At 37.6% G+C, this 26,818-nt stretch overlaps 1 protein-coding gene across 4 annotated transcripts in view; it reads left to right on the forward strand.

Annotated features, from left to right (window-relative positions):
• Positions 1-26,818, forward strand: part of LOC150094869 (dynein regulatory complex subunit 3-like) — a 304,780-nt gene that overhangs the window by 266,675 nt on the left and 11,287 nt on the right. The window lies entirely within an intron of this gene.

Consider the following 26,818-nt stretch of genomic DNA (forward strand, 5'->3'; position numbering starts at 1 on the left):
CTTCCATTCCCTGGGTACTTTCTTGCAGCCAGACTTTTGTTGAAAAGCCAGGTCAACAGAGCTGTCAGTTCTTTAGCACATTCTCTCAAAAGCTGTGGTGAAATACCGTCCAGTCCAACAGCTTTACTGGTATCCAGAGTACTCAGTATTTGGAACACACACTCTCCTCTAAACCCTGAACCTGCCCTATCCCTCTAGTATTAAAACCTCCTCCATAATGAAATACTCCAATAAGGTGCTCAGTGAACGACTCCACTATGTCCTCTGCATCAGTCACTCTATTCTTATTTTTATCCCGCAGTGTCATTCTTCCACAATCATTTCTCCGCCTACTGGCCACATTGCTAAAAAAGTCCCTAGGATTTTCTGTGGATCTTTGTGCCAATCTCTTCTCACATTCCAGTTTTGCCTGTATTTGATTCCAGTTTTTGATGAAATGAACTGCAGGAAACTGATGAGGCCAGGGACTTGGATATGATTGTGGACATAGAGTTGGAGTTTAGAGGGCATATTGCAAAAATAACCAAAACAGTACATCAGATTACATGATTGTTGAACAATGCGATAGCAAGCAGGGATAGAGAAATTATTGTTCCCGTGTACAGTAATCCCTTGATTAGTGCGTCATTTTTTTTCGATATCCAGATTCGATTTGTGCGCCTATATACATCTTAAAAATAAATATTACAGATCTTAAAAATTTTCTATCTATACATTTTTATGGCTAACTATTTTAAAAAAATCACTCAACAGAATGAAATAATTTAGTTACCGATTTAAAACATTTTACAAAGTTATTTTTAATGGCATACTACACTACTTCCATGTACACTATGCATACTATGTTCTAAAGTTTTACCGCCAAAATTTATGTCTGCTATAGTACCCACAGATTCAAGACCCTTCGACACTTCTGCGCATGTCACAAAAAGGAGAATCTATTTTGATAATAGGGTAATCAATCCATCTTCTGGGATGGGTTGTTTATTATTACACGTCGTAATATTAACTTCTCTTTTATGATCGTTGTAGTTTTTAAAGTGGTATTAAAAACTTTATATTTTGCTTGTATAACAGTTGGGAAATTTTATCTATAAAGCACGTGATTTCACGTGTTAGTGACCAATTCATACGTCCTTCATTTCTTTCTCCCCTTCAATGATAACGTCCAAGAGTTAATTAAATCTCATTCTGAAGAATTGAGTGATTCCGACCTGCTAAATTTAGATGCACAGCAGGAATATGAAGAAAATTTAACCACTGACAGTCAGCCAAAAGAGATTTCACAGAAACAGTTTGAAAATATTTTTCATGCAATCGAAGTTTTTAAGCAGCAATGCTTAGAGGCTGACCCTGATGAAGAGAGAAGCAGTAAAATTTGCAGAAAAGGGCCATACCATCGGGTGTATGAAAAAAAAGAAACAAAATGCCTGCCAAACTATGTTAGCTCAATTCTTTGTTAAGAAGTAGAATAATAAAATTTATATTCTGAATATGTTTTATTGTCTTTCAGCTTCATGGTTTTCCTTTAACTAGGCCCTGAGACATACCTTAATTCTTTTATAAAAAAATTAAGGTTCAAAAAAGAAATTTGAGGAACGAATTATACTTTTTCCCATAGGTTATTATATTTGATTAGTGCATTTTCAATTAATGCGCCTGTTTTAAAGAACGCATTAGGCGCACTAATCGAGGGATTGCTGTATAAGTCTTTAATAAAATCTCATCTGGACTACTGTGCACAGATCTGGAATCTTGAATTCCATGGTGATGAAGAAGTTGTGTAGAGCAACGAACCCAAGGCGAGTAACAAAGATTGTGGCGGATCTGTAGAATGCTCCTTATGAGAACAGATTGATGGTCTGTTAGCTTCAAAAATTAGCTGATAAATGAAAAAGAAGAATCATGATAAAAGCATTTACGTTATTAAGGTGATGTTATAGGATTGACGCTGAAGACTTATTTCAGTACATGGCAAGAAGGGAGAGAACAATGGGTTACCAGTGGAAGTTGTGTAAGAGTGTGATTAGCAAGGGTGTTAAAACTAGGTTTTTTACTTGGAGGGTGGTGAATGGGTGGAATGGGTTGCCAGAAATGGCTCTGGGTGCTTTATTAGTGAATGAATTTAAAGAGAAGTATGATAAATATTGTAAGAATGATGGCTAGTGTGTGTGAATAAATGGATCTTCCACAATGAGTCTTCTGACACCACAGAGATACCTATATTATAATAATAATAATAATAATAATATTCTTACTGAAGTCTTTCCATGACTTTTGGTCTAACAGACAAGCTTAGGTGTTGAAGGTTATTCATAACTTATTTTTAATGGTATTAACAACACCAAATGAACTATTTTATAAAAAGATGTTTATTATTATTATTACCCCAAGACCTCATAGGGTCAAAGACTCATCTGTGAGGTCCTTTTATCACACATACAGCTCATCATACCGTGTCTTAAACACACTCAAACTCCTTGCAGACACCACACTCTCAGACAAGGCATTCCAATCGTTCACTCTGCATGAAAAAAACCTGCCTCTCACTCCCCTACTCACACCCTGTTTATACAGTTTCCAGGGATGACCTCTGGTTCTCCCCCTATCTCCCACTATTTTATGTAGAACTTCTCCAGCATTGATCCTATAATAACCCCTTACCAACTATAGGTCTCTATCATATCTCCCCTAATCCTCCTGTCCACCAGACTCTGCAAATTACATCTTCTCAATCTTTCCTCATACTCAACATTCCAGAGGTTAGAAACTACCTTAGTCAGTCGCCTTTGGACCCTTTCCAACATCTCTTCATCCTTCTGAAAGCCAGGTGACCAAATCTGGCCACAATAGTCCATGTGTGGCCTAATCAAAGCTTGTTCCTTATACAACAGTACAAGAATCTTCCTACTTCAACATGTGAGTGTCCTCCGCATCATTCCCAGAAGCCTTTGTGTTGTCTTCACAATTTTGGCTTTGTTTCCCCTAAATTTCAGATCCTTATCCACTATCACCCCCAGAGCTCTTATTTCCTCCACCTCCAACAATATATCCTCGCCAAGCATAAATTCTGCATCCCATCTTTGTTTTCCAAATTTTAAAACCTTACATTGAACTCACATCCCCATTTCTGTGCCCAATCCCTCAATTTATTCAAGTCTTCTTGTAAGGCCACAACATCTTCTCTACTCTTCATGGTTCGTCCCAACTTTGCATCATCTGCAAACAACTGAATATCTCCATTCAAATCTTCACCAATATCATTAATATACCAGTTAAACAGTAATGGCCCTAAAACAGACCCCTGAGGTACTCCACTAGTGACTTTCCTTTTCCTGGATATCGCTCCCCCATACATACTTGTTGATACCTATCAGATAGCCAGTCTCCAATCCAATGCACTAGTCTAATATCCAACCCCATCTGCTCTAGTTTGACTGTCAACTTTTCATGAGGTACTCTATCAAAAGCCTTTGCAAAATCAAAGTATATTACTGTGTATCCTTCTCCTCTGTCCAAGGAAGCAGTCACTTTATTGTAATAAGTAAGTAGATTACTAAAGCATGACCTCCCTTTAGCAAATCCATGCTGTCCATCAAAGATAATACCATTTTGTCAACCCAATTCTGGATCCTAGTTCTCACAAGCTTCTCCAACAACTTAACCACAACACATGACACACAGATAGGCCTATGGTTTGATGCTTGAGTTCGATCATTAATGAACTTGCTTACATTTTGCCGAATTTGAAATAATTTTCAGAGCACAACACAGCATGTATGCAAGTTACTTTACATGGGGATGAAAAATCTACAAACAAATTAATGGAACTGTTATGGGTTCCCCCCTTCAGTAAACTTTTTAGATGGAACACTTTGAAAAGAAAATACTCATCACAGCTACATACAAGCACTTAGTGTGGTTACGCTTTGTTGATGATGTGTTTCCCATTTGATTCCATTGAGAAGACACTTTGGATGCTTTTGTCACAGCCAACACCGCAAAAATTAACTTTACAGTAGAAAAAGAATCTAATAACTGTTTACCTTTTCTTGACACATTAGTCACCTACATTTCAGATGAATCACTATCTTTTTTCCATTTACAGAAAGCCAACACACCCAACATAGAAAGATATCTACATAAACAATCACATCATCATCCAGCCCAACAGTACAGTATTTTAAAAACACTTACACATAAAACCAGAGCCATTTGTTCTAGTTATACAGCTCTGTCCACAGAACTCAAATATCTGTACCATACTTTCATGGCCAATGGCTACAATTCCTACAAAATAGATAAAATACTACATAACCCATTACTTCTTCCTCCTTTAATACACAGGAATGCAACATTACCATTCCTATTCCCTGTGTCAGAGGCACATCAGAAAAGATAGCCAAAGTATACTGATAAAACATAGCCTTTGCATCACATTCAAACCTCATGTTAAATTAGCAACTCTGATCTGCTCTCCTAAGGATAAACTTCCCCCTCTGGTATAATCTGGAGTGTATTATGTTCCTTGTGACTGTGACTTGGCCTATTGTGGACAGACAGAAAGATCTATTGACATCCGTCTGGAGAAATATAAAAAATACATTTGCTATCATTATTATGGCAAGTCAGAACTGGAAGACCACTCTTTGGACATCCCTTCACATAGGATTAGATGGAAGAAAACTAATGTTCTATGTAGAAGTCATTACCTTTCTTTCATGCTTACACAGTGATCAGAATTTATTATGGAAAATTGTGAAATTATGGAGACAACTATTCTGTTAGAGCAAAACTTTAGTTTAATATAAACCAAAATGAACACTTAATGTTTTGACCTTCATATCAAGGTCATCATCTGGAGCATATATACACACACACACACACACACACACACACACACACACACACACACACACACACACACACAGAGAAACAAGATGCACTACACCAGTGCTTCCCAAACTTCTGGATGTCAGGGCCCCCTTTGCAAAAATTAAAATATTTCACGGCCCCCCTTGAAAAAAAAATTGAATAGAGATATATTATTATAATATTTATTGTATTTATATCCAATACAAAATATACACAGCAAATATTGCAAAAATCAAATGCATATATTACATTTTTTGCTTCTTACCATTTGGTTCTGAAGACGATGCGGGCTGTTCTGGTAAAATATGAAATACTGTCCTTTTTTTTTTAGTCTGTTTCTGCTTCTTCTGATTGTTCACGAAATTTTTTATTTTTTTTATCAACCACTTATCCATCTCAGGGTTAAATTTTTTAACGTAGAATAGATCAAATAATATCACCACTTACCAATACTGGCACACCACAGACTGATAACATGAAATTAGTGAATATTACCTGAATAAGGGAATCCCCAGGACCAGGAACATTTTTCACTTTTGTGACTTTTCTCCCTTTAGGGTAATTAAGCCTAATGCGAAACAGACAGCAAAGGCAGGTTATTAAAACGTGCATATGATTGGTGCGGTATTAGCAAAAGATCGCGCAACCGAAAGATAAAAGCATAGCTGACAATTGAGTTGAAATGCTAACTCTCTTCAACCGAATTCCATATGTGAAACTGCCATAACATTCATTATATATATATATTACTTAGTTTTAACACTTTTACGAATTTTAACACGTTCAGTTGAATTTTATTGCTGCCTTGGGAAATCGAACTCACATACATCTAATTAATAACAATAGTTTTTAAGTATAATTTCTGGGAAATTCCCATGCTACTCCTCTAAAACACTATTAAAATAATTAATGGCTATTTTAGCCCACAAGAGCTTGGATTTAGAAGGCATCTTTAAACCAAAATCAAGGTATGTACATAATTTTTCAACATTTTTTATTCTGCCATAATTGCCTTCTACACTCGCCCGTAATGTCCTAAATTATATATATATATATATACCCCTTTTGAGTTATGTTAGCCAATGTATTAATTATAAGGGACAATCCTAAACAAAAACAGGCTAAAATAGCCGTTAATTATTTTAACAATAGTTTTTAGTTAGATACTGTGTTTGCCCATGCAACATATGGTTTTGTTTCAGTCTATACAGCATAGTTTCTGTATAAGAGGACATGTGATTCATTAATTAGTGTGTTTTTATCCCAGTTGTCTCTAATTGCACTTTTTGTTGAGAAATATATTACACAGACTCCTCATACCTTATTCACTGGCATAATAAAAGTACTTATTTTTATTGCCTCTGCAGTATAGTGGCTCTTAGGGAGGCGTGTTGTTTACCACTGCAAGCGAGTTACTATCTCCCCACATGAACTTGTTTAAGCTTTTTTTCATGTGGGAGGTATATGCGAAACTTTTATTGGTAACAGAAAACTAGCTCGGATGACAGTGATAATATACAACGAGTTTCGATATGTATATAAAGTCAATATCAACAGTCCCTGATTACGAACGCGTGATGAAAGGGACAGGAAGATTTGGAGCTTCCTTGGAGAGCATTCGAAGTAAATACAATTAACCACTGCTTTGAAATGAAACATATGAATAAGTAATATTTACTAATATTCGTTAAGCGCCGAAATACGCAGGAAGCAAAGTTTGTGAACCAACACCAATGTGTGAATTTTTCCATTAAAATATAAAAAATAACAAAAAAGAAATAATAAAAGTTAAATACGTTTCTTTTAAAATAAAAAAAAAATATACTTAGTCTTAAAACATTTAAAATTTGTTTTCATTATTTCACGGCCCCCCTCAACAAAACCTACGGCCCCCTTGGGGGCCGTAGGTTTTGTTGAGGGGGGCCGCGGCCCACAGTTTGGGAAGCGCTGCACTACACAATCTACATGGTTTGCTAAAGTTACTGACCAACCGTTACAAAAATTATTAACCTGACCTCTGGTAAAAAAAAAAAAACCTTTACTACATCAAAGCTAGAGTCCTATTGTTATTATTATCTATTAGGTTACAAAATTAAATTGGGCTGGAGAGCAACATGTTTATATATATATATATATTTAAAAAAAAAAAACTATATGATTATACATATAAATTTCAACCAATTGGCATGGAATAGTTTCCAATAAAAGCTGAAAATTGCTTCAAGTCCTAAAGTATGCTAGATATTAGGTAGGCTGAATATGTGCCATCCAAATTCTTGAAATTTTTATGCCACCATTATTGTTGAAATTACTATTATTAAATTAGAATTTCACATGCTTCTTTAAATTTTCTTTCATACCAGGTTTTTGTATGATGTAAAGAGCAGGTACTTTTCAATTAGTTTGGTGTAGGGTGTTGAGAGCATGATCTGAGAGGTCTACTTCACCAAAATTGTTATATTTAATGTGTCTTTTGTGTTCTTTTTTACATATAGGGATTGTACTTCCAGTTTCACCAATATAAGGTAAGTTACAAGTGCAGTAGATGCAATAAACTCCATGATGTGCCAATGTGAGGAGAGGATCCTTAGAGGAGTTGAATATGTTTTTTAATTTTATAGGTGGTTTAAAAGTGGCATTGAGATTATAATGGTGTAGGATTCTATTGATTTTTTCTGATAACCCTTTAATGTATGGGATGGCTATGGTTTTACTGTAATCTATATTCTTTTTTGATGAAGTTTTATGAAGAACTTTATTATTAGTATTTTTGTTATAGCCATTATTTATAAATGTGTTGCTAATAATCTTAAATTCTTCTTTAAGTGCTTGTTGATTAGAGCAAATTGTTATAGCTCTATTTTTAAGGATGTTAATGACTCCAAATTTTTGCGATGGGTGGTGATATGAGTTAGCATGTATATATTGGCCAATATGTGTTGGTTTACGGTAAACCATGAAGTATAGACTACCTGAGGGAAGATGTGACCGGTGTAACCAGGAATGGGGGCCAGTTCTGATTTTCAATTTTGATAGTAAATTGTATGCGTTGTTGTTTGTTCAGGTTGGCTAAGGAATGTGTTTAATGTTTGTCGACCGTATGGCCAGATAACGAAAACATCGTCGACATATCTAAGATACACCTTAGGTTTTAGAGTAAACGAATCAAGAGCACTTTGCTCAAAAGCTTCCATGTAAGAGTTAGCAATTGGGGGGGGGGGGGTATAGTGGTGAGAAAATGGCCATACCTTCTTTTTGTAGATAAAATTTATTTTGCCACACGAAGTAACCAGAACATAGTACTTGGACAAAGATGGTTGTAATGACGGGTGGAAATTTGTTCTGTAGGAGAAGAATTGTGTCACTGATTGGGACATTGTGAAAAGGGCAGAAAAGTCAAAACTGACTAATAAATCGTCTTTGCCGAGTGTTATGTTTTTAATTTCGGTTTAATTTTGTTTACCGTCAATACTCGAGGAGATGGTAGGTCATTCCCCCCTATATAAAGAACACACAAAGGGGGTGGAATGACCTACCAACTCCTCAAGTATTGACGCTAATTTCTTGGCTAGGTGATAATTTGGGCTGTTTATTCCTTCAACTATCAGCCGAAGTGGAACATTTTGTTTGCACACTTTAGGAATAACATGTATTCTGGGAGAACAGGCATAATGGGGTATAAGTTTTTTAAGACCTACAGTGTGGCTTAGATACGTTGACGATGTTTTCATAATCTGGCCATACGGTCGACAAACATGAAATACATTCCTTAGCCACCTAAACAAACAACATGAACGCATACAATTTACTATCGAAATTGAAAATCAGAATTCGCTCCCATTCCTGGATACACTGGTTACACGTCTTCCCTCAGGCAGTCTCTCCTTCATGGTGTACCGCAAACTGATACATACTGGCCAATATATACATGCTAACTCATATCACCACCCATCACAAAAGTTTGGAGTCATTAATACCCTTAAAAATAGAGCTATAACAATTTGTTCTAATCAACAAGCTCTTAAAGAAGAATTTAAGATTATTAACAACACATTTATAAATAATGGCTATAACAAAAATACTATTAATAAAGTTCTTCATAAAACTTCATCAAAAAAGAATATAGATTACAGTAAAATCATAACCATCCGTACATTAAAGGGTTATCAGAAAAAATCGATAGAATCCTACACCATTATAATCTCAATGCCACTTTTAAACCACCTATAAAATTAAAAAACATATTCAACTCCTCTAAGGATCCTCTCCTCCCATTGGCACATCCTGGAGTTTATTGCATCTACTGCACCTGTAACTTACCTTATATTGGTGAAAGTTTTTTTTATGTATAATCCCTATACGTAAAAAAAAAAAACGACACATTAAATATAACAATTTTGGTGAAGCAGACATCTTTGATCAAGCTCTCAACACCCTACACCAAACTGATTGGAAAAGTACCTGCTCTTTACATCATACAAAAACCTGGTATGAAAGAAAATTTAAAGAAGCCTGTGAAATTCTAATTATTATTTAATAATAATAATAATATAATCTCCACAATAATGGTGGCATAAAAATTCCAAGAATTTGGATGGCACATATTCAGCCTACTTAATATCTAGCATACTTTAGGACTTTAAGCAAGGTTCAGCTTTTATGGGAAAGTATTCCATACCAATTGGTTGAAATTTATATGTATAATCAAAATTAATATACAGGTATCCCTTGCTTAACACGAGATTTGATTAACACAGTTAATCTATTTGCGACAATCCCTTTATATACGCGACAAGAGTTTTAATTAACATGCCTTTAAATTTACCACGCAAATACATGCATGCCTCGAGGAGTGTTTCCTGGCTGAGAGAAAGAAAGTCGTAAGCATGATGATGTCATTCCTCCCACACAGCCGGGATCCCAGAGCCTCAGAGCCAGCCAGCTAGTTACTTAGCTTTCAAAGCTCTTTTATTTTTAGCTAATGCACCTGGTCATCTAAATTCTCTGAATGTGAAAGTTTTATTTTTTCTGCCAAATACGACATCATTGCTACAACCCATGGAAATGGGCGTAATTGCAACTTTCGAAGCCTATTTTCTTAAAAAGGCATTCTCAAAGTCAGTAGAAAATTAAAATCAAAATTAATATACAAGTATCCCTTGCTTAACACAGGATTTGATTTGAATTTGTAACAATCCCTTTGATGATCCCATGGTAATGGGCGTTACTGCGACTTTCAAAGCCTATTTTCTTACAAAGGCATTCTCAAAGTCAGTAGAAACAACAACGGGAGAAAATGCGATTACGCTCCAAGAATTTTGGAAAAATTTTAACATTAAACATGCAATTGAAAACATTCATGACTCATGGGAGCTAGACGGCAAGTGTCTTCTAGCTGCATGAAAGCTGTTTGTAAAAACCTTTTGCCAGAATGCGCTGATGACTTATGTGGTTTTCAAAATCCTGTGAACAACGTAGTTGAAGAAATTTTTACAATTGGTGAAGACCTTGATTTTGATGGTGTTGATGCAGAAGATGTTAAAGAATTATTGGATTCAAATTCAAAAGATTTCAGTGACGGTGATCTTGAAATTGAACAACAATGCACATATGAAGACAACGAAGAAATGGAATGCGAAAATGAGGTTCCAAAGGAGATGACAATCAAAGAACTGGACGGAATATTTTGCAGTTTAGAATCGCTTAAGCAGCAAGTAATGGATATGGATCCAGATGTTAATCGAAGAATGCTTGTTTGCCGAGGTCTAGCGAGTCATTTTGCTTGTTATCGTAGAATTTATGCTGATAAGAAAAAAACTAACACTGTTCATGACTCTAGATAACTTTTTTTATAAAAAATTGCAGTAACTAATATAGGTACAAGCATTTATTAAACATTTACTTTGCATTCATTTTTTTCTCTTTCCTAAAAGAATACCATATGAAATGAATTATTAATACAGTAATCGATCATGGACGAATTGTACTTTTTACCATTGATTATTATATTTGATTAAAGCGATTTTGATATACGCGGTAACATCGAGGGTTTAATTAATCGCATTAATCAAGGGATACCTGTATTTATATGTATAATAAAAATGAAATTGGGCTCTTCAGCCCTATTTAATTTTGTAACCTAATAGATCATATTAATAATATGACGCTAGCTTTGATGTAGTAAAGGTTTTTTTTTTTTTGCCAGAAGTCAGATTAATAATTGTTGTAACTGTTGGTCAGTAACTTTCACTAGCAAACCATGTAGATTGTCAGTATGTAGATTGTGTAGTGTCACAATCTACATACTGTATATATGTATGTAGATTGTGTAGTGCAGCTTGTTTCTGCACTACACACTTTCGACCTTGATATCAAGGTTGAAACGTCGAGTGTTTATTTTGGTTTATATTAAACTAAAGTTTTGCTCTAACACGGTAGTTGTCTCCATATTTTTCTCTATGGCTATGAAGAATTCTCCTAACCTGAACAGATATGGTTGCATTATTATTATTATTACGGGTATATCCATGGAGTCAGTAGACTCATCGCAGGAGACCCAAACTATCAAAACAATATTTATCATACCTCTTCTTGAATTCATTTACAGATGAAGAACTCGCAACCAAGTCAGGCAATGCATTTGACTCATTCACCACCCTCCAAGCAAAAAAAAAATCTAGTTCTCACACCCTTGTTAACCACACTTTTTAATTTCCAGGGATGACCTCTTGTTTTTCCATCATTATCATACAGCTGAAATATTTCCCCTGCATCAATCTTTTTAAAACCTTTTAGTAATTTAAATGTTTCTATCATATCCCCTCTTCTCCGCCTATCAACCAACCTCTGCAATCCACAAGCTCTCATCTATCACTCACCAACTTAGTCACTCTCCTCTGAACCCTCTCCACAACCTCTTCATCTCCAAGGAATTCAACTGACAGACTTGAGCACAGTAATCCAAATATGGAGGTCTCAGTGCCTTATAAAGGGGAATAATAACCTCTTTATCTGTAGAAGTTAGCGTGTTCTTCAATAAGTGAAGTGCTGGGTGCTACAACCAGGGACAGAGTGATGTGAGGACAGCAGGTAAGTAAGGGAACACAGAGAGAAAGGGTTAGAGGGGAGAGAGTGAGGGATGCAGGTGAGCAATCAAGAAACAGAGTGGTTAGAGGTGTGATGTATGGAGCCTCGATGATCTCTGGTGTGCAAGATAGGATGCCAGAGATGTGTTTGCCTGGAGGGATGATAGAAAATGTGGCTATTGCAATTAAGAGGGGTGAAAGGATAGATGAAATGATTGTGATGGTGGGCACGAATGACTTGAGAGGCAGTGTAAGCCGGACAGCGAGAGATCTGAGATTCTTGCTTGAAGTTGTGCAAAAGAAAATGCAGAGAAGGAAGATTGTGTGTGTTTCCCAGGTGAGATAGTGACGAGCTGAGCAGAAGAGTAGCAATACTGAATCACATAATAGCCAGAATGTGTGAGAAGAGAGGACCGGAATACATAGATGCTTGGTGGGCATTTGAGGACAGAAAGGAACTGTAAGCTAGAGACTGCTTGTATTTGAATGGGGAAGGACAAAGGCATCTGGAAAGATTGCTGTTTTCTGAACGAGTCAGTGTGTCAATGCAGGGAAACTAGAATTCCCAGTGTGGATGGTAGCAGGGGTGGCCTCTTGTGGAAATCTGTGCTTGGGGGAAGGGGGACGACATCAGGTAACATTGAGCCCAGGGGGATTGAGAGGTGACAATGATAGGTATAGAAGCAGTGACAGTTTTATGCTCTATACTAATGCAAGGAGTATCCAAAATAAAGGAGATGAATTGATGGCGCTGATAGCATCAACCCGGCCAAAGATTATTGGGATCTCTGAGACGTGGTTGACGGAGGATGATATAATAACCGGAATTGAAGTGGCAGGGTACAGCATTTTTCGGCAGGATAGGAAAGGAAAACATGGTGGTGGAGTAAGTACTGCTTATGATAAGTGATGATTTATGTCCTCTAAGAGTGGAGGCTTTGGAAGGCAGTGACACAGATGGTTTTAAAAGCATATGGTGTGAGGTAGAAGTGGCCAAGACAGGATATTTAGTGGGGTGTTGCTATAGACCAGGGAGCACAGAAGGTGGGGACCAAGAGATGTTTAGGCAGTTGAGCTTGGCAAGTGCAAGAAGAATGATTGTTGTGGGAGAATTTTAACTACAGCAGTATAAACTGGGAAGAGGAAAATGCAAGTAGTAAGAAGGGGATAGAATTTCTGGAATTTTTGAGGGACAAATGTCTTCGGCAGCATGTAATGAAGGGAACAAGAGGTTCAAGGGTTTTGGATTTGATCATAGCATCAGAATAGCTGATAATAAGTGAGATAACATATCTACCACCAGTTGGAGAGAGTGACCATGTGGTTTTTGACTTGGAAGATGAACTGACATACAGGTGTATCAAAGAAAAGGGAACGTATGTGGAATTATAAGGCGAGTGATTATAATCATCTTAGGTATCAACTAGGGACAGTTCCATGGAGGGCAGAATTTTGAAGGCCAGCATATCATTAGTGCTTGGGAAATTGTGAAATAATATTTGTCAGCAGCAATAGTAAACTGTATTTCACAGGTGAAGAAGCAGACAGTTAATTTGGTGTAAAGTGGATGACAAACGATATCAAACAGGAAATGCAGTTGAAAAAGAGATTATGGTACAATTTGGTCGCCAAAGTTTCAAATTGCCAGCCCATCCTTGTTTGTTTAGTATCCAGTGAAAACCTATTAACTGGGTGCACCATATGAAAGTGAAGCCTCAGTTGGTTCTCCACATTGTCTTCAAGGAAGACAATGTGGAGGACTTCTAACTGGAAGGTGGTCTCCTTCCACTTATTTGGCTTTGACACTTAAGTGAATCCTGTTTTCTTGAATCTATTTTTGTGTAATAAGGTTTTAGCTTGCCCCCACACACACACCTAAAAATTATCTTTTGATGATCTCTTTTGAATCACAGAACATTTTGATATCTGTAGCTTGCATAGGAGGAGAACAGTGGTTGATTATTTTTGGTGAATGGATTGAAGATTCTAGTTTTTTTAATACATATATGAAATCTTCATAATTACAAACAGAGTAACCAAACTTAGCACTACAAAAATTCTTCATTTGGTAGCATTCTGTAGATGAAATGTTTGCTTGGTCTCATAGCTTCATCATTGTAATGCATTTCAAGAATTTAGACCTGTTATAGACTTTTCTGACCTCAGAAGTCATCAGCAAATCTCTTCAATGAATGATTTCCTTTCTTTGGATAGTTTATATTGAGGTTCTTGTGATGGCAGTATTTCTGTTTGCATTAAAATAATGCAAACAGAAATACCATCCATTTGTATTTTTATATGTCTTTATTTACTGGTTCTTAGTTTAATTCTTTTATTAGTTTAATTTCTTTTACTAACTATTATAATAATGGAATTAATTCACGTCAATTATTCTTTATTCATAGAATTTTCACCTAAGTAATATGAGAGAATGGGTGTGCAAGAGGAGCAGGGAAACGGGGAGGCTCAGGGTGGACAGGGATACACAGCGTGAGAAAGGTGGATGCTCCAAGAGGAGGTGAGAGAATGTGTAGGCAGGAAAGTAATGGGATGATCAGGGATCAAAAGGAAACAGATGGAATTGCAAGGGGTTCTAAAATGAAGAAGCAGAAAGGGAAATGGCCCCAGTCCAGCATGGAGAGATCACATCGAGTGAGTGGTATCAGTGGAACTAGCTGTAGATCCAGAAATGAGTTGTTGTGTTTGTATACCAATGCTAGAAGTATAAGAAACAAGGCGGATGAAATGGTTGCACTAATTGCGTCTGTGCACCCAGAGATTGTCGGAATAAGTGAGACATGGTTAGATGAGGATGACATCCTGACAGGAATAGAGATGGAAAGGTATGATGTGTTTTGTGAGGATAGAAGGGGTAAAAAGGGAGGGGGAGTGCTATTGATGATAGAGAAAGAGTTATGTCCATACAAGGTAGAGATGCAAGGGGGAAATGGGGCCAGTGGTTTTGAGGCAGTATGGTGTGAGATAGAGGTGAATAGAATCAAATACTTGGTGGGATGTTGTTATAGACCTGGTAATGTGGATGGTGGTGATAGTGAAATGTATAGTCAAATAAGCCAAGCAAATAAGAAAAGGGTGATCATTATGGGTGATTTTAATTATGGCAATATAGACTGGAATGAAGAGATAGCAACTGGAAGTAAAGAAAATGAGTTTCTTGAGTTTTTGAGGGATAACTACCTCAGACAGTATGTAACAGAGGGCACAAGAGGATTAAGGGTCTTGGATTTGGTCATATCATCGGAGGATGTAATTATCAATGAGGTATCAAATCATCCACCAATTGGTGAAAGTGACCATGAGGTGATTACTTGGGTGGTTGCCAGCAGTGCAAGGACCCCTGTGAAAAAAGGGTATATGTGGAACTACAAGGGGGGTGATTATGAAGAGCTCAGGAGACAGCTTGCAGGTGTAGCATGGAATGAGGAGTTAGCTGGAAAAGAGATCAATGCAGCTTGGGGGATTGTCAAAAAATATTTAGTGGATGCAATGTCTAAATGTATACCACGGGTGAGAAGGTTAAATAAGTTAGGTGTGAGATGGATGAATAAAGAGATTAAGCATGCAATACAGAGAAAAAGGGCATTGTGGAGGCAGCATAAGAGAAGTGGAAGTAACCAATTTCATGAGTTCTACAAAGACCAGGCAAGGAGAGTGACTTGGTTGGTGAGAGTAGCAAAAGAGAGGTATGAACAGCAGTTAGCTAATGAAGCTAAAAAGAATCCTAGGGAGTTCTTTCGATATGTAGCCAGCAAAAGAAAGAATGATTATGGAAGGATGACATTGATTGGAGGAAATGGTATAAAGACAGCTGTTGCAGAATGTGTGGTGGAGATACTTAATGAGCAGTTCATAAAGATCTTTCAATCTTGTGAATGTGACTTCATGGAGAGATTAAGAGCAGTTGATGATGGGGAGAAGAGACTGACTGTAAGTGAGCAAGAGGTGTTTGGGGAGTTGAGTAAACTAGATGTAAATAAGGCTGTGGGACTTGATAATATATCACCGCGTATTCTGAAGGAATGTGCCAGAGAGTTGACACCTGCCTTGACATATTTTTTTAATACAAGTCTTGCACTTGGTCAAGTCCCTAAAGAGTGGAAGGAGGGCAAGATTGTGCCACTTCATAAAGGAGGTGATCGAACTCAAGCATCAAACTATAGGCCTATCTGTGTGTCAGGTGTTGTGGTTAAGTTGTTGGAGAAGCTTGTGAGAACTAGAATCCAGAGTTGGGTTGACAACAATGGTATAATCTTTGATGGACAGCATGGATTTGCTAAAGGGAGGTCGTGTTTTAGTAATCTACTTACTTATTACAATAAAGTGACTGCTTCCTTGGACAGAGGAGAAGGATACACAGTAATATACTTGGATTTCGCAAAAGCTTTTGATAGAGTGCCTCATGATAAGTTGACAGTCAAACTAGAGCAGATGGGGTTGGATATTAGATTAGTGCATTGGATTGGAGACTGGCTATCTGATAGGTATCAACAAGTTGTGTATGGGGGTGCAATATCCAGGAAAAGGAAAGTCACTAGTGGAGTGCCTCAGGGATCTGTTTTAGGGCCATTACTATTTAACTTGTATATTAATGATATTGGTGAAGATTTGGATGGAGATATTCAGTTGTTTGCAGATGATGCAAAGTTGGGACGAACCATAAAGAGTAGTGAAGATGTTGTGGCCTTGCAAGAAGACTTGAATAAATTGAGTGATTGGGCAAGCAAATGGGGATGTGAGTTCAATGTTGCAAAATGTAAGGTTTTAAAATTTGGAAAACAAAGATGGGATACAGAATTTATGCTTGGTAAGAATATATTGTTGGAAGTAGAGGAAATAAGAGATCTGGGAGTGATAGTGGATAAGGATCTAAAATTTAGGGGTCACATCGCCAAAATTGTGAAGACAACACAAAGACTTCTGGGAATGATGAGGAGGACACTGACGTGTAGAAGTAGGGAGATTCTTGTTCCATTGTATAAGGCTTTGATTAGGCCACACATGGACTATTGTGCCCAGATTTGGTCACCTGGTTTTCAGAAGGATGAAGAGATGTTGGAAAGGGTCCAAAGGCGACTGACTAAGGTAGTTTCTGACCTCTGGAATGTCGAGTATGAGGAAAGATTGAAAAGATGTAATTTGCAGAGACTAGTGGAGAGAAGGAAGAGGGGAGATATGATAGAGACCTACAAGTTGGTAAGGGGTTGCTATAGGATCAATGGTGGAGAAGTTCTACAGCGAATAGTGGGAGATCAGGGGAGAACCAGAGGTCATCCCTGGAAACTGTATAAAGAGGGTGTGAGTAGGGGAGTGAGAGGCAGGTTTTTTTCGTGCAGAGTTGTGAATGATTGGAATGCCTTGCCTGAGAGTGTGGTGTCTGCAAGGAGTTTGAATGTGTTTAAGACCCGGTATGATGAGATGTGTGTGAAATAAAAGGACCTCCTAGATGAGTCTTTGACTCCATGAGGTCTTGTTTAATAATAATAATAATATATCCCAGGCATTATCGGTACAGGTACAAAGCTAATTAAACAATAACTGTTATATTCACAAAGCGCCTCCTAAGTAGCTTAAGGTTAAATTTCCTAAATATATTAAAATTATTATTATTATTTATTTATTTATTTTTATTTTTATTTTAATTATTTAATTATTCAATTATCATAATTTTAAAAAAAATTTCTCTCTTTTTTTTTTTTAATATATATATATGTGTATGTGTGTGTGTACAATTATATGTTAGTAAAGATTTGCTGCTTTATAAAGTACTATCTCCCACAGGGGGGAAAGATGTAAACCATCGGATCTGTTCAGGTTAGGGGAGTGAAGTAATGTTTCACATGTTTCTTTGTATAGCCGTTCCATTAGGAACCGACTTTTGTGAATGACTTTTGTCTTGTTCCACTTAACTCTATGTCTGGTGTTGATGGCATGTTCTGCAATTCCAGACTGTTCAGGTTCAAGGTACTGGATGTACGACTGGTGTTCTTCTAATCGGACCTGAGCAGATCTTCCTGTTTGTCAAAAATATGATAATCCACACGAGCAGGGAATCTGGTAGATACCTGGATAGCTGAGATGTGGGAGCTTGTCCTTTGGAGACATTAGGAAAGTGGAGATTTTTCTGACGGGTCGAAAATCCACATAGATATTTAGTGGTTTTAGCACCCTAGCAATGCGTTCACTAACCCCTTGTATATAGGGGATAGGTATACGTGGAGGTTCTTCTGTACTTGAAGAGGATGCTGGAGCACAACTACTTAAAGCTCTTTTTATGAAGGACTTCTTATAGCCATTGGATATGAAGGAGGAATTAATATACTGTAATTCTTTTTGTAAAAGTTCTTCTGAAGAACAAAAGGAGTGGGCTCTATGAACTAGTGTTTTTATAGTACCTGCATTTTGGCTGGGATGGTGATGTGATTCAGCGAGGGTGTACTGGTCTGCATGTGTCTCTTTCCTATAGACTGTGAATTGTAGATAACCATCTGGTTGGCGAAGATTCATGAGGTCTAGAAATGCTAACTGCTTATTTACTTCTAATTGTAGGGTGAACTGGATCCTCGGATGAAGTGCATTAATTTTTGAGAAAAACAGTTGTAGTTCTGAGGTGCCCTTCCATATGGCAAAAATGTCATCCACATATCTGAACCAAATGTTAGGTCTTGGTGTAATGTTGATAAAGATACACTGTTCAAAATGCTCCATGAAGTAGTTGGCAATAGCAGGAGATATTGGATTACCCATTGCTGTCCCTTCGATGTGTTGGTATAACTGGTTTTTGAAGGAAAAATAACTGGACTTTATTACAATTTCAAATAATTTGAGAATGTCTAGAGGAAATTCTTGGTGTAGTAGTTCTATGCTGTTCGCCAATGGAACATTCGTAAATAGCGAAACAACATCTAGACTAATCATAATCTCTGAATCATCTAAATGCAGAACGGAAATTTTATTTCTGAAATCCGCAGAACTTTTTATATATGTAGCAGTTCTTCTAGTTGAAGAAGTGAGTTAATTTGACAGAAATTTTGATATTTTGTAAGTGGGACAACCTATACAGTCTACAACCAGTCTTAATGGAATTCCTGGCTTATGTACTTTTGGAAGACCATATAATCTTGGTAGGCTCCCGAAGGAGGTCTTTAGTGTTTTCTTTTTATCTTCATCCCATATCGATATTTTTTCTATAAGGGCATTAAGCTTTTTTATTTGATTACCGGTAGGATCTGAAGTGAGGGGCCTATAAGTTGAATAGTCGCGGAGTAACAGTGATATTTTTCTCTCGTATTCTCTTCTGTCTTGGATAACTACAGCCTTCCCTTTGTCAGCTTTCGTAATAATTAGGTTGTTATTTTTTAGTGAATTCAGTGCTTTTTGTCCAGCATACGATAGGTTCGGCTGCAGAGACTTGGCATTAAAAAAGAATTTTTGCACACTCGAATCTTGTTCTGTTAGCTGTTTTTTGGGGTAAGGATCAAATACCTCTGTCTATACTATGGAAAAAGTCTATTATGGGTATTTATTCGGAGCAACGGCAAAACAGAACGAAACGTTCACTATCTGGTAGTGATCAACATATCAGGCTGCTCACTGACAGAGAGGGAACATTTTGTTCTATCAAAAGGGCATAATTTTGCCATTGCTCCAAATAAAATACCCATAATAGACTTTTTCCATAGTATAGACAGAGGTATTTGATTCTTACCCCAAAAAACAGCTAACAGAACAAGATTCGAGTGTGCAAAAATTCTTTTTAATGCCAAACCTATCGTATGCTGGACAAAAAGCACTAAATTCGCTAAAAAATAACAACAACCTAATTATTACGAAAGCTGACAAAGGGAAGGCTGTAGTCATCCAAGACAGAAGAGAATACGAGAGAAAAATATCACTGTTACTCCGCGACTATTTGACTTATAGGCCCCTCACTTCAGATCGTACCAGTAGTCAAATAAAAAAGCTTAATGCCCTTATAGAAAAAATATCGATATGGGATGAAGATAAAAAGAAAACACTAAAGACCTCCTTCGGGCACCCACCGAGATTATATGGTCTTCCAAAAGTACATGAGCCAGGAATTCCATTAAGACCGGTTGTAGACTGTATAGGTTGTCCCACTTACAAAATATCAAAATTTCTGTCAGATTTACTCACTTCTTCAACTAGAAGAACTGCTATATATATAAAAAATTCTGTGGACTTCAAAAATAAAATTTTCGATCTGCATCTAGACGATTCGTAGATTATGATTGGTCTAGATGTTGTTTCGCTATTTACGAATGTTCCGGACATTCGTAAATAGCAAAATAATTGGCGGACAGCATAGAATTACTACACCAAGAATTTCCTCCAGACATTGTCAAATTATTTGAATTTGTAATAAAGTCCGGTTATTTTTCCTTCAAAAACCAGTTATACCAACAAATCGAAGTGACAGCAATGGGTAATCCAATATCTCCTGCTATTGCCAACTACTTCATGGAGCATTTTGAACAGTGTATCTTTAACAACATTACACCCAGACCTAACATTTGGTTCAGATATGTGGACGACATTTTTGCCATATGGAAGGGCACCTCAGAACTACAACTGTTTTTCTCAAAAATTAATGCACTTCATCCGAGGATCCAGTTCACCCTACAATTAGAAGTAAATAAGCAGTTAGCATTTCTAGACCTCATGAATCTTCGCCAACCAGATGGTTATCTACAATTCACAGTCTATAGGAAAGAGACACATGCAGACCAGTACACCCTCGCTGAATCACATCACCATCCCAGCCAAAAGGCAGGTACTATAAAAACACTAGTTCATAGAGCCCACTCCTTTTGTTCTTCAGAAGAACTTTTACAAAAAGAATTACAGTATATTAATTCCTCCTTCATATCCAATGGCTATAAGCAGTCTTTCATAAAAAGAGCTTTAAGTAATCGTGCTCAAGCATCCTCTTCAAGTACAGAAGAACCTCCACGTATACCTATCCCCTATATACAAGGGGTTAGTGAACGCATTGCTAAGGTGCTAAAACCACTAAATATCTGTGTGGATTTTCGACCCGTCAGAAAAATCTCCACTTTCCTAATGTCTCCAAAGGACAAGCTCCCACATCTCAGCTATCCAGGTATCTACCAGATTCCCTGCTCGTGTGGATTATCATATTTTTGACAAACAGGAAGATCTGCTCAGGTCCGATTAGAAGAACACCAGTCGTACATCCAGTACCTTGAACCTGAACAGTCTGGAATTGCAGAACATGCCATCAACACCAGACATAGAGTTAAGTGGAACAAGACAAAAGTCATTCACAAAAGTCGGTTCCTAATGGAACGGCTGAAACATTACTTCACTCCCTTAAACTAAACAGATCCAATGGTTTACGTCTTTCCCCCTGTGGGAGATAGTACTTTATAAAGTAGCAAATCTTTCCTAACATATAATTGTATACACACACACACACACACACACACACACACATATATATATATATATATATATATATATAAAAAAAAGAGAAATATTTTTTAAAATTATGATAATTGAATAATTAAAATAAAAAAAATAATAATAATATTAATAAATTTGGGAAATTTAACCTTAGCTACTTAGGTAGCGCTTTGTGAATATAACAGTTATTGTTTAATTAGCCTTGTACCTGTACTTATGATACCTGTGATACTCAGATGAAAATTCTACGAATAAAGAATAATTGACGTGAGTTAATTCCATTATTATAATAGTTAATAATATGTCTACTCACGGTATTACCTTACTGAAACTTTAATTTCTTTCGCTTGGTTGAACAGCAGGAAGGAGTGTTGACAAGGGGCCATCACTGGAAGTTACGAAAGGAAACTGTGAGCAAGAGGGTGAGGAGTGGTTTCCTTGTATGGAGGGTGGTTGAACTGTGGAATGCATTGCCTGATAGGGTGGTGAGAGCGGGAATGGTCAATGAGTTTAAGGAGTGGTATGATAGATTTGTGCTTCTTGGGAGGGACCTCCCACGTTGAGTCTTGATTGACTTGGGTTTCCGAAAGGACCTCCCGCGATTAGTCTTTTGACTCCTTGGAGGCCTAAATAATAATAATAATAAATTATTTTTTCATTTCTTTTATGACAAATAGGTTATATTTTGCTGTTTTTCTCATAAATTTTATTTGTATCAATGCTTAAACATGCATTATTATTATTACTATTATTATTATTATTACATGACACCTCCAGGAATCCAAAGACTCAACAACTTTGGATTCTCCTCTACAACTCTCCATTGCCACCACTCCACCAACCACAACTACCTTCATCATCTACACCAACGCCATCTACCACCAACTAGTATTTTCACAGACAATCCATGTCCATAGTGGGATTCGAAACCACAGCCTTTTTGCTGGAGTGCAGATATGCTAACCACTTAGCCAATCAGGCTGGCAATACTTTGAAAAAGTTCCTCTAGTCAGCAACTAGAATCAAACTCATTTTGCTCCTTCTTTCTTTCTTCAGTCGATTTAGCGCTGAGGAGCGTAAACTCCACTTCCACTGAGCTACACACGATTAGGGCCAGAAATGCTAAAAATCACTCTACAAGGTACTGCATAATTCAGAAAGCCTGATCAGAGGGTCAAGTTCCATATGATTGGAGTAGAGCACTCATAGTACCCATCTATAAAAAAAGGGGGGGAGGGGGGAAAGAAAGCTGAATGAGAATTATAGTTTTTCTAATAAGTGTTTCAAGTAAGATTGATGCAAGAATGCTTGAAAAGAGGCTGAAAATGATTGTGGAAGAGAAACTTGAAACAAGCTGTGTTCAGGCTAAATAGAGGTCGTCGAGACCAGATTTTCACTTTATGACAATTGAGTATAATTGAGTATAATAATTGGAATAACATGGATCTGTACTTAAGTTTTGTTGATCTGGAAAAAGCATATGACAAGGTGCAAGGAGGAAAGCTCTTCAAAATGCTACAATATAATAGACATTATTATTATTATTATTATTATTATTATTATTCCTTGGAGGTTGAGACACCTCCAAGGAGTCCGAAGACTCATCGCAGGAGGACACCTACAGCTGTCTCAACCGCTACACCAAACCTCTACTACGAATCATCTCCACCAACGCCATCTACCGGCCACCACAACTAGTAATTTTTGTCTGTAAATTGCATGTGTTCTGAAGGGCCGATTTGTCTGTATGTGGGATGAAAAACCCGAGTTTCTGGGAGAAAAAACCCTGCTACCCCTCCGTATGAGATCGGCTAACTCACCTTCGATTGAAATCGTGCAGATAAAGATTCCTCCCATCGTGACGAGAATCGAACTTAGGCCTATTCCAATCGAAGGGCGCAATGTACTGTCGTTCTTCCAATTGCGCTACGGAGGCCCTATTATATCAAGCAATACACATAGTCTCTATTTGAATTGTAAATCAGAGTTAGAATTGAAGGTGATAAGGAAGATGGTTTGATGTTAAGTCAGATGTGCTATAAGGGTGTTCATCTCCACTGTTATTCATCTATATGAATCACATAATAAAGGAAAACAGTATTAAACCTGATATCAAAATTGGAGATGTTAATCTCAGCTCTTTACTTTAAGGAAATGTTATACTTTTAAATGAATCCAGGACAAGTTTGCAGGATTACCCCAAACTGAATAACTGCTGTAATAAATTTGGTATGAAAATCAGCATTAAAAAGACAAATAATGAAAATAGGCAGAAACATTGAAAACATCAACTGTTTCATGAATGGTGAACCTATAGACCAAGTAAAACATTTCAGCTATTTACGCACACTTTTTAGTGAAGATAGGACATTAAATTTGGAAAGACAGCAGAATTAGCAAAGCTGGTATGGTAGGAAGTCAGTTGAATAAATTTATATGAAATAAGAGAGATTAGTCAAAACACAACTAGCTGTGTACAAGACTGTTTAAACCAATTTTAGCTTATGGATCTGAGAACTAGGTTAGAAATAAAATACTTTTATTATTATTATTATTATTCTTATTGACACCTCCAGGGAGTCCAAAGACTCATCGAGGGAGAGCACCTAATCGACATCTCTCTGTTTCCACCACTCAATCCACCAACTACACCAATGCCATCTACTGCCCACCACCACTACTAGCATTTTTCACAGATAATTACAATCATCCATGCCCATAGTGGGATTCGAACCCGCAGCCTTTTGGCTGGAGAGCAGATACGCTAACCACTTGGCCAACCACGCCGGCAACTAAGCGCACATGATCAAAGACTGGAGATTACAGATATGCAAGTTCTGAGAAAGATTAGGGGACTGAACAGATAGCATCAATGGGAGTATCATATTAAAAACGAGGATATTAGGAAAGATCTTGATATTGTTAGCATTTAGGAATGTGTTAGCAGAGCTGATCTCAGGTGGTATGGTGAGTTAAACAGAATGAGAGAGGAAAACTAGTGTTCTTTGTCAACATGGCAGAAAAAGACCAAGATGTACAGGGTTGACACTGGGGAGTTCTTTCGCTTGGTTGAACAGCGGGAAGGAGTGATGACAAGAGCATGACTCACTGGAAGTTACGAAAGGAAACTGTGAGCAAGAAGGTGAGGAGTGGTTTCTTTGCGTGGAGGGTGGTTGAACCGTCGAATGCATTGCCTGATGGAGTGGTGAGAGCGAGAACGGTCAATGAGTTTAAGGAGTGGTATGATAGACTTTGTGTTTCTTGGGGGGGGCGGACCTCCCCTCGATGAGTCTTGACAGACTTTATGTTCTTAGGAAGGACCTCCCACGATGAGACTTTTGACTCCATGGAGGCCTGAATAATAATAATAATGTAGGTTGATTGATGCAGTAAAGTGCCTTAGAATGCAGAAATATAAGATCTGATAATATTCAAATGTTGACAGATAACAGGCTAATCTGGAGGGAAATTGATGTTAGGAAGTTTGTAATGATATAACTTTTCATGTAGTATTATCATAAGACCCTGAGATATGTCAGGAATTTGACAACGATGATCTAGTAACCCACTGCTTATGTTGGGAATGAAAATTTGAAAACTTTGGATTTCCAAAATGAACACAAGGCTAGTTTTTCTTTTACTAAGCATACTGGTGGATTACAGCCTTATACATGCATCATTGCATATGGATTAGATCTTGCTGTTCTATAGTAGTATTATTATTATTATTATTATTATTATTCAGGCCTCCAAGGAGTCAAAAGACTCTTCGAGGGAGGTCCTTCCTAAGACATAAAGTCTGTCAAGACTCATCGAGGGAGGTCCCCCACTGAGAAACACAAAGTCTATCATACCACTCTTTAAACTCGCTGACTTTTCTCGCTCCCGCCACTCCATCAGGCAATGCATTCCACGACTCAACCACCCTCCACACAAAGAAACAACTCCTTACCCTCTTGCTCACAGTTTCCTTTCGTAACTTCCAGGGATGGCCTCTTGTCATCACTCCTTCCCGCTGTTCAACCAAGCAAAAGAACTCCCCAGTGTCAACCCTGTAACCACCTCTCAACAGTTTAAAAGTCTCAATCATATCACCTCTCCTTCTTCTATCCACCAAACTCTGCAGTCCACATTCTCTCAGCCGATCCTCATAACTATCCTTGTACAGTCCTGAAACCATCTTTGTCATCTGTCTTTGTATCCTTTCCACAGTTAATTTATCCCCTTCAAATCCTGGGGACCAAATCTGAGAACAATAGTCCAAGTGTGGTCTGATCAGAGACTTATACAATGGAATGATAATCCTCTTATCTCTGCAGGTCAGTGTCCTTCTCATAATAGCAGCAATCCTCTGTGTTACCTTCACCACCTTTGCAATATGTCCCCTAAACTTCAGGTTTCTATCAATCATCAACCCCAGATCTCTTGTCTCCCCTACTTCCTCCACCATAACTCCTCCCATAAAGTATGCAGCATCCCATCAATGTTTCCCAAACCTCAAGACCTTACATTTTGCTGCATTAAACTGCATTAAACCCCCATTCATTTGCCCATTTATCTAGCTTATTTAAATCCTCTTGCGGGGCTACCACATCTGCACTATTACTAATAATCCTTCCCAGCTTTGCATCATCCGCAAACAACTGAATATCCCCCTGCAATCCACTGGCTATGTCATTGATATAAAGGTTAAACAATATAGGTCCTAGTACTAAGCCCTGTGGGACCCCACTTGTAACCCTCTGCCTCCTGTAAACTGCTCCATGATACACAACTCTCTGATACCTATCAGACAGCCAATCCTGAATCCAGTTGACCAATCTGACATCCAGACCCATATGCTGCAACTTAAATATCAGCTTATCATGTGGCACCCTGTCAAATGCCTTCGCCAAGTCTAAGAAAATTGCAGTATATGCCTTTCCCTCATATAACGTTCTTGTAACTTTATTATAAAAGGCTAGCATATTGCTAAAACAAGAGCATCCTTTCACAAATCCATGTTGATTCTCACAGATAACATTACACTCATCTGCCCAATGCTGTATACGGTCCCTCACTACTTTCTCCGAGATCTTAACAACTACTGATGACACACAGACTGGCCTATAATTAGACACTTCCAGTCTGTTACCACCCTTATGCAATGGCACTATCTTACCTTCCTTCCATTCCCTGGGAGGACTTTCATTGAAAAGCCACGTTAAAGGCACTGTCAATTCCCTAGCACATTCTCTCAAAACTCGTGGTGAAATACCATCCAGTCCCACAGCTTTACTGACATCCAGAGTACTCAGTATCTGAAACACACTCTCCTCCTGTACCTCCAGACCTCGAACCAGTCCTATCCCTCTAGCATTAAAACTGACTCCTCTAGGATGAAATACTCCAAT

The sequence above is a fragment of the Typopeltis vanoorti genome, chromosome 21 (assembly GCF_054136105.1).
Source record: "Typopeltis vanoorti isolate ZY-2024b chromosome 21, IOZ_Tvanoo_1.0, whole genome shotgun sequence".
In the NCBI taxonomy this organism is placed as follows: Eukaryota; Metazoa; Arthropoda; class Arachnida; order Uropygi; family Thelyphonidae; genus Typopeltis; species Typopeltis vanoorti.